Source organism: Crocodylus porosus, unplaced genomic scaffold (assembly GCF_001723895.1).
Source record: "Crocodylus porosus isolate Cpor-Errol unplaced genomic scaffold, CroPor_comp1, whole genome shotgun sequence".
Taxonomy (NCBI): Eukaryota; Metazoa; Chordata; order Crocodylia; family Crocodylidae; genus Crocodylus; species Crocodylus porosus.
Window position 1 is genome coordinate 2141412 of NW_017728926.1, and position 9478 is coordinate 2150889.

The 9478-nt window shown below is 47.3% G+C and overlaps 1 protein-coding gene across 7 annotated transcripts in view; it reads right to left on the minus strand.

Moving 5' to 3' along the window:
- Positions 1 to 9478, minus strand: part of KCNAB2 (potassium voltage-gated channel subfamily A regulatory beta subunit 2) — a 104477-nt gene that overhangs the window by 74904 nt on the left and 20095 nt on the right. For 2 of the 7 annotated variants that reach the window (XM_019541183.1, XM_019541181.1), the window contains exon 1: positions 6129 to 6456. The exons of the other annotated variants lie outside the window; for them this stretch is intronic. The gene's annotated coding sequence lies outside the window, so the exon portion shown is untranslated. Of the gene's footprint in view, positions 1 to 6128; positions 6457 to 9478 lie in introns of those variants that run through there. 7 annotated transcript variants of the gene reach the window in all.

The window sequence follows — 9478 nt, forward strand, 5'->3', positions numbered from 1 at the left end:
AGCACCAGGCTTGGCACTTGGCAGTGCCACTTGCAGCAGACAGGGACAGGCTCGGTGCTTGGCTGGCACAGTCCCATCCCCTGCTCGCAGCGCTGCTCATAAGGGATGGGGCCGCGCCAGCTGACCACTGAGCTTGGCTATGACTTATATACTGTTCCTATGAAAATCCTTACCTTTCAAAGCAGAAAGTTGGGGGTTGACTTTACACTGTGTCAACCTATACACTGTGAAATATGGTAATCCCTTCACGTCGCCTTCCCTCATAAACAAACAGATGCTGCAAAGCATTATGGTAACTCCTTGCTAACTCAGAGATTTAGAGCTATGCCTCACTGTAAACCTGGCACCAGAAACATGGCTCTTAGAAGTAAATCCCCAGGCTTTTCCCAATGTTGTACTTTTATATTATTTCTGACCATATTAAAAACTAAGGGAAATATTTTTCTATATGCTGGGCTAACCGCATGACCTAAATATCACTAGCCAGAATTATTTCTTACCTGCACAGATCTTTGCTGCTACATAGTATACTCCCTGTAAATTTGGCTGACAAATCGGGGGAGAGACAATGTCAAAAAATCACAAAAATAGTTTGCAGAATATGGTTGGGGTTGAAATGGGCATGAATTCTGGTATGTGGCAAGATACCTGCATCTCTTATCAAGCAGAGCAGTCCTAGTAGGCTGATGCACTCCCAGCAGGGAAGTTTTTGTGATAATTAAAAAGTGAGATGATGCCTGCTGGCTGGTTTCAAAGTGCAGCATGACAAAGACACTGCCCCTTCACACCTGTAACTGAGGGGAAACAAAAGCCATGCACATGTGTTAGACTCCACAGACCAGGAGAAGAAATATACATTTAGTACCCCAAGGATGGAACTCCTTGTAGCAACCTGAGCAAATCGACTAGCAGAGAGAAGTATCCCAGGACAGCAGAATTAGGTAGGGAGTTTCTCCAGGGAGCCTGTTCTGCTCACCCAGCTCCTACATTTTGTAGCACAGCCCCACAAAAAGGCAGAAAGAATATTAGGAAGCAAAAAGCATAAATGTATATTTAAACCTCTGTAACAGGCAAACCCTAGTTCCAAACGGAGAAGTACGGGTGGCTAACAGCAGTCAGGAGACTGCACTGGTTTCACTAACTCCACAGCTCTGCTCAGAACAGAAGTGTCTTTTGAACATAGCACTACAGCTCAGGAGCCGTGAGAAGAGCTGAGGCAGAGGGAGCCAGGGACAGCTCACTGCACTTTTTGAAAATCAGTTTCAGATGCATTCTAAATCTCTCATGGTCAATAACGTGGTACCACAGGGTCTTAAACATGCCTGCAAACAAGAGACGGTGCGACTGCATGCAAAACTAACTTTACATGGAAGTGTTGCATCTATCTCATCCACCCTCCTGTTCCTCAAAGGCTGCTGCAGACAAGTCTCTGTAAAGCTTGTGCTACGCTGGAAAGAGGAAAGTCCCACTTGATTCTCTTGTGGGAATCTACTTCATCCTGCATGCAGAGCCTTAACCCACGTGCTGCTTGTGACACTCACAACCCCTGGGGATGGGAAGGATTCCCTGGGATGGCACCACTGACCTATCTTCCCAGGAACAAGGAGGAATGAGCCCAAATGCACTCTTCAATTACATGAGCAGTCCTGGATGCTCCTGGGTGTACCCGCAATTCCCAAATGACATCAAAGGACTCAGACAATCATCTTTGGGGAGTTAAAGGGAAATCTTTGAGCTGCTTCTGGCAGGAAAATAAAACCTTATGTGGGACTTAAGTTTCCAGCACTCTTACTCCTCCTGGATTTGCCAATTTATTTCAAAATGCTTTTCCCCAGGGTAGAAATTGAGCAAGTTGATAGTTACACTCTTCTTGGGAAGCTTTGCTGAAACTGAACATCTGCACAGTGGGAAGTTGGAGGGCTGGGAACATCTGGGAGTCTGGCTGCTGCTGTCTGTGTCCTGGGGTGTTCTCTTTGCTTCCCGGAGCCAGGACAAAGGGAGAGTCTCAGGACATGGAGCCTGTGCCTTGGGGATGTTAATCTAAAGACAACAGAGGCTGACGCTAAGAGGAAGTTCAGTTCTTCACCTTTAATGGTGCTTCAGCAAAAAAGAATAATAGGAAATAATACAGGAACACTCCACTCCTCAAGCCCTAGAGTCCCCAAGTGCTTCACTGCAGTATCACTGCTAACAGCTGTTTTATAGACAGGGATACTGAGGCAACAGAGTAAGGTAGATACTTTCTCCTGAAATTCAACCAAGCCCTGCCAGGGAAAGACCAGGGAAAGATTTTGAACAGGCTAATGCTATGCCTCAGATACTGTGAAATCTCCCCTGACAACACACATAGCTCCCATATGGGTTAACATGCAGACATGATTGAGGGCGGTGTATCTGTACCTTTTTGTTGTTGTTGTTCTGTAAATCATCTCTCTTCCTTGCTGCTTCCCAGAGATTACATTAATCATGCTGGAGCATCTTCAGTGTTTAAAAGGTTTTGCACAGAAAAAACAGTGCAATTGCCACCATTCTATAGGCGTTAGCAACACTGATTGCAAGGATGCATTGATTAAAAAAATCCCTAAGTGGCCTTCATATAAATGGTCAAGAGTTATTTTCAGTGAAAGCCCCAAACCTCAGCAGGGTGGGAAACCCCTGCACTAAAACCTTCTTGCTCACAGCTAGGATTTCTCTAGGGGAAGCACAGCTTTACCATGGTTTTGCTCCCAGATAATCTTGGCAGTCAGCGAGGCATATCTGCAGAAGCTTGCAATTGGTATTGACCGATCCAAAAGGACACTGGCCCTGGTAAATGGGCAGATCCTGCCACATCCCAAACAAGTGCAAGCACGCACCATGCATCAGACCTTCTGGCACAGGGCTCCGCACCTGAAGGTTCTTCCAAGTTTCACTGGATCCTCTGAGGGACATCAGCTGGTGCAGTGTCTTGGGGCACCAGCAGCTGCTCTGAATGACTGAGCCTCCCTGTCCACCTTGGACCTGGAGCCAAGCCTGGGGTAGAATTTTGGAGCGCTTAGTCATGTGTATTACTGGCTGCAGTGGTCAGCGGGTTGGTTGCGTCTCCTTCTGCAATGCGCTCTACACACAGCCTATTTGGCAACAAAAGCTTGTGCAGAACATGGTGGCCTGCTTATTAGCATGGGTCTCCTGAGCTGACAGGCAATTCTGCTGTTCCAAGGTGAGCGGATGCTGAGAGAGGAGTTTAAAGGGTTTGCCTCTCACCTGGCTTGGCAGCTGCCTGCTGAAGGATGCCCTGCCTCCATGAGCCACCCCAGAGGGATTCTGCCTACAGGGTGTCTGCCACCAGGAGAATAGCTTTGGAGTGGACTCAGAGGCTTGGGCATGCTCCAGGAGTGAATGCTGCAGTGCAGCATTGGAAGCTGCTTCACTCAGAAGTGCCATGTTGGGGGCCTGCCCCATTTGAATGGAGTTGGAGACACTACCACACTTTGCAGGAAGTGGCCAACATGTCTCTATTGAACTCCCCCCAGCCCATGCCTACAGCTGCAGGTGAATCTTGCATTCTCTGTAAGAGTTACCTACCAGACTCAACAGCTGGAGCCACAACAGCAACAGGGGGAAGGAACATCTTTACAGATGCTCTCCTGTTGGATCCATCTGACCTTTGCTCTGCGATTCTCCTGGAGTAGTTAGCTAATGGATGCTTCTATTTGGATGGAAACCAAGGCATCATGCCTCTGGGGGGAGGCAGGGAAAAGGCACTGTGATATGTATGTGCCTGTGTGCAAGGTCTTGGGCCTCAGAAAAGGCCACAAATGTACACTCATTTGTGCCACTCCACATGATCCACTCACCAGAGTTTAACTTTCAGAGTACCAAATCCCATGACATGCAAGTCACTCTTATTATACCCCTTACCCATGGCTAAATACAGATAGAGAGTGAGCACCAGGCTGCAGATAGCGATGGGCAGTGCTCCATCTGTGGGGGTCTCCCAGAACCCAAAGACTTGAGACATGGGGGAAGAGGGTGATAGGAAACAGAAAGCAGCACAACACCCTGCCAAGCCCCTCCACAACCCCTTCCAGGCTGTCACCACAGAGGGAGGAGTGCACCAGCTAATGCTTCAATGCACACTACCATTGCTGTTTGTCTACTACAACCGAGTTTCAACCCCCAGGGCACAAATGGGGTGAAGGCAGATCAGATAGCCACTACCCAACAAGTTCAGCATTGTGCACAAATCCTGCAGCAGGTGCTCAAGATCATAGCATTGTTATCTTACCACCCTCAACCCACAGTGGGCACTCTTGTCCCAGGAGGACAGGATGCTCTCCCTCCCAGTTGGATGCCTCTGATGCTGCATTAGTGAGGGCTGGAGAAGAAGGGGTTAGGAAGAAACAGTACAAGTAAAGCTTACAGATTTCATTGGGTACGTCTACACATGTGCTTTAATGCACAGTAGCTTATTTTACTGCGCATTAAAGCATCATGTAAAAAAAGTGCAATTACGCTAATGCACAGTAGTAAATAGGCTAGTGTGCATTAATTGTCACTTAAAAACTGTGCACATTCATTACTGCGCATTAAGGCAGCTTAATGTGCATTTCTTTAGTCAATCACATTGGAGGTACTAAATTTAACGTGCATTAGAAAAAGCACCTTAATGCACATCGTAGCCTTGACAGAAGCCTGTAAATAGCCATGAAAAAAATGAGGAAACAGTCACATGCAAAACACAATGGGCAGAAACTGATGAACAGCCGGTAGTGAGGGATGAGAGGATAAAGGAAGCCCCTTTCCAACTGTTACCACCAATCAACTGCTTGGGCTTCTGCCTACTGGGGAGCCCTGTTCTATTTCCTTCCTCATCTGCATGGAGCATGATGCTTCCTCCTTCCCCATGACAGCATGGAATGGAGGTTCTAGTACAAGGAAGCTCTGTAAAGACCTGGGCCAAAAACTAAGCATGTCAAGAGAGTATGCAGCCTGTGCAGAACAGTTGTCTTGCCTGGCGGAGCTAACTCCCAAGCAGGAGTCCTGGGAACCCTGACTTGGAAACACTCCCTTTTTTCTCTGAAACTTGCCATGTGCCAGTACAGTCCAGGCCCTGTAATGCAAAGCATCACACTGGTTCCTGTAAAGGAGGTTTCCTCAGCATTACACAACATATCTCCATATCTCCCACATCCTGTATTTTCTGTATCCGTTTTCCAATATGGGGTTTGACAGACAGCAAACACCTTAACTCACAGGATAAAGGAAGGAAAACATGCACGTACTCACAGGTATGACAATCACAAACACTGTCCTACTGCAGCCTGCATGCAAGTTTGTGAGGCTGGGCATAACCCCCACTGCAACTACTTTTCTCCTCAGGTACTGTTCATGCCATGTGCCCACTGCCATGCAATCACCAACTCTATTTAACCACTCCAAATTCTGTCACCTTGTAGGAAAACCCTCAGATCCAAAGAGGGGTCTCCCTGTTTCCATCTCACTGCATAAGTAGTTATTTGCTGCAGAACCAGATACCTTTCTTGCCAATTGCTAGTCACCTTAACAATCCTCTCTTACACTGGGATCTTGTTTTTCTAAGCTTCTGAGGAGCTGTGTATGTTCACCATCCAAATAGTCCAAAAACACTACTGCAGAACTGCACATCCCAAATGTAGGTGTTTTACTTATAAGACAGCATATATGGCTTGGTATTTTATTGTGCATGTTAAAGTACAGGCACTCACCAGTAAGACGCTCCAGAAACCATTGCCAAGTTCTAAAGCCCAATGTGATAGTTTAACTAAGATGTAAAGTGTCCTTTCCTTTCCCACCCCCACAGTAACATTTCAAAGTGACAAATATCTGAGCACAGAAGCAGCGCTGCCCACTCTGATGCAGAGCACACTCAGTTTCTTGATATGCAGCTTTGGAAATGCATGTTACTTCTCTTTTTCTTTTCTTTAAACTCCGTGAGCCAAGCTCCCTGCTGCACTGCATCTGCTTTAAAGGAACAAATCCGAATGCACACACACTTTTTCTCTCTCTCTCTCTCTCACACACACACACACACACTCACTCACTCACTCACTCACTCACTCGTTAAAACCTTCCAAGGGGGACAAACTGCCTCCCAGCAGTGCACCCACCTGGCTTTTGTGATCTGAAGGCATACAAGTCCTATTCACTCGGATGCTCGGAGTGATTTGTCTGGGAATGAAGATGTGCAATTATGGGGATGGGAGGGAGTCAGCTGAAAGAAACCCCCCAACCTAAGTGGCAACAATGGAGGCTGTACAGAATGCAAGAGATGGACAGTGCAAAGTGCTGGTGCACTGTGATGATGAGCAGCCCAGAAGGCTGGGTGTAGAGACAGCAGGTATTTTGTTTTCACCCCATTCCCTTTCACTCCATAAAAAAAGCAAGCCGATTAGTCTAGTCTCAGGCCAGGCTGAAATCCCCTCAACAAAGTGTAGGCAGGAGGAAATAAAAGCTCTTTGCTACTACTGCAGTAAAAACCTCTTGTGCTAGTCTCAGATCCTGACTCTGCACATTTTGCTCCACCAGCCAATATACAGTAACCGTACTGACAAGTGCTGCAGACTTCGGATCATAACATGGACCTGCTTCATTAGTCTGCTGTTAATGCACCAGTGCTGGGGTGTTGGCATGGGAAGAGACTATTTTTAACTGTGTAAGTGCTGAAACACAGCAATACCACAGATGCAGGAAAATGCAGTTTCCTCCCTAGGTGTCACACAGACTGATTTCATAACCGCCTTTCCGTTGCACTGTCACCCACAGGGTGCAGCACTTCTAGGACTTGGCTCTGCACAGGCATAGATACTAGCAGAGCAAATTTATGTTGAATTAATCAACTGCCCAATAACACAAACCCTGCTACCTCAGGATAGCATTCTGAAAGAGTTTCCCCAGCAAACAATTCATTGACAAATGCAGAGCACCAGGAGACTGGGAGAAAGAGGAAAACAATTAGCTGACTTCTAAGTGAACCCCCAATTCATCAATAATTTCTGAATTTTAGTGTCAAAGGCTGGGGGCGAGAGAACATTTCTTTGAGAAGCAAGGTTCAGAACAGACAGACTGATTCCAGACTCCACACTCCTTCTCAAAGTCCACCCCTTCCCCACCCCCTAGGATCTCAAAGTCCTTCAAAACCATTTAATAAGCCCCACATCCCCTTTGGGAGGTACTAGCCCTGATTTTCAGGAGACAGACCTGCTGGAGAAACCTGTTAAGGCCAAGAAAGAAACGCAGGAGTCCTGCTTGCTTGCCCCTTGCTTTACCCACATTTGCGTGATTTGAAGCAGGGGTTGACAATGTTTTTGGGTACTGTGCAAAGAACACCCACAACCTTGATTTGTAAGATGCTGGCAAGCCAGGGACAAATGGCAGGGGAGCCACAAGGGGCCCAAGCCTTGTTGTGGCAGTGCATTCCCAGCCTCTTCCCTGCTGTCCATCCTGAGGTGTGTGTGCTAAGCAAAATGATTATGTGCACCACACTCTGGCACCCGTGCTGAGGGTTGCCTACCCTTGACGGTCCTGGATCTATCCAAAACAGATGGTACATTAGGGTGCAGCAGTTAGTGTATCCAGCGGAATACAGCACGCCCAGGATGCCCCTCTGAACCACGCCGTAGCTTTCTATCGTGTAGAAATGGGGACTCAAGTTCACATGGATGGTGGGCCTGCATTCCAGGTTGCAGGGTCTGGCTGCCCACAGAGAATGGACAGTGGCCAAGATGCTGGTCACTCTCCACTGCTGTTCTATAGCAGTTTCTGAGCTACAGTCTACAGGCTTTCAGAAAACCCTTCGCCTAGGACTACCCCATTCCAAGAAAGTTCCATGTAGTGGAATTACTCTGGACTAACCCTAGGGGCTTGCTGTAAAGGAAAGACACAGAACAGCAGGATGCATCTAAATGCTTGTCAATTAAAGCACAGCCATGCAAAACAAGCTCAGACTTCTAGCATGGCATTTGAGTGCTCCAGAAGAGAGAGAGAGAGAGAGAGAGAGAGAGAGAGAGAGAGTGTGTGTGTGTGCGCGCGCGCGCGCGTGCACGCATGGGTGCAAGTGTTCGGAGGTTAAGGGCTCCACAAGTGTGCATGCATGTGTGTGTTCAGGAGTTGAATGCTCCAGAAGAGTGTGTGTGTGTTTGGGAGTTGAGTACTCCACAAGTGTGCCCGAAAGCTTGCAAAGAAGAATGTTTTTCAACTATTTGAATTGGTCTAATAAAAGATATCAGATTTACCCAAAGAACTTGGTCTGCCTATTGTCCTTAGGCCAACATGACTACAACCTATACCCCTTATGGTTTAAAGCACGGGTGGGCAAAATGCGGTCTGTGGGCCAGACGGGGCCTGCAAGGCCATTCTATTTGGCTTGCAGGGTCTCTAAAATAATTTAGAAAATTAATAGTTATCTGTCCCTGGCTGCCTGTCATGCAGCCCCCAATGGCTTGCCAAAACTCAGTAAGTGGCCCTCCACCCGAAATAATTGACCGCCCCTGGTTTAAAGTGTGTTTTTTAGCCAATGCATCATTAACCTGCAGCACTTCATGCCACAACACATCAATGTAGCCAAAAGTTTAGCAGGATTCAAAAAGGACAAGGCCTGCTCTGTGCTTAAAATTTTTGTCTGCCCTAGATATGTGGGAGAAAGTTCTGATCTGGGCACAGTTACAAGAGCAAAGAAATCCTTTTGCTGGTTTAGTTTATGTCATTTGGGGAGCCAGTATCAGGTGGCCCCTACCTCTCGTGTGGGGTTGGACTAGATGACCTCTTAAAGGTTTCTTCCAGCCCTATTTTTCTGGGATGCTATGATTCTCACTCTTTTGCTCATGTAAGCTGCTGCTCCAAGTTTCCTGGAATAACAACATACAAAAAAACTAGAACTCTTGGTTCCAAAATGATACCTTTTATCAGACCAACTGGGAAATCACAAGAAAACTGTCCTTTTCTGTAAGGTTTCAGGATCAGTCCCTTCATCAGGCTTTGGGAAATGTATAGATGGTACAAGATGGTAAAAAGTCCTCAGAGGTAGGAAATACACTTCATTTTTGCACAGAGGATGGAGTTCAACATAGATAAATGCAGGGTGCTGCACCTGGGGAGAAGGAATCCACGGCACACATACAGGCTGGGGAGCTCCCCTCTTGAAAGCACAGAGGCAGGATGGGATCTCGGAGTCATTACTGACTCCAAGATGAACATGAGCCGCTAATGCCAGAGCGCAGCCAGCAAGGCCAGCCATACCTTGTCATGCATCAAAAGGTGCATCTCAAGCTGGTCCAGAGAGGTGATACTCCCCTTCTGTGTGACTTTGGTCAGGCCACAATTGGAGTATTGAGTCCAGTACTGGGCGCTGCACTTTAGAAAGGATGTGGCCAGCCTGGAGAGGGTTCAGATTCTGGTGAGAGGGCAGCAGGTGAGAGGCCCTTTGAGGAGAGACTGAGGGGACCTGGACCTGTTCAGCCTC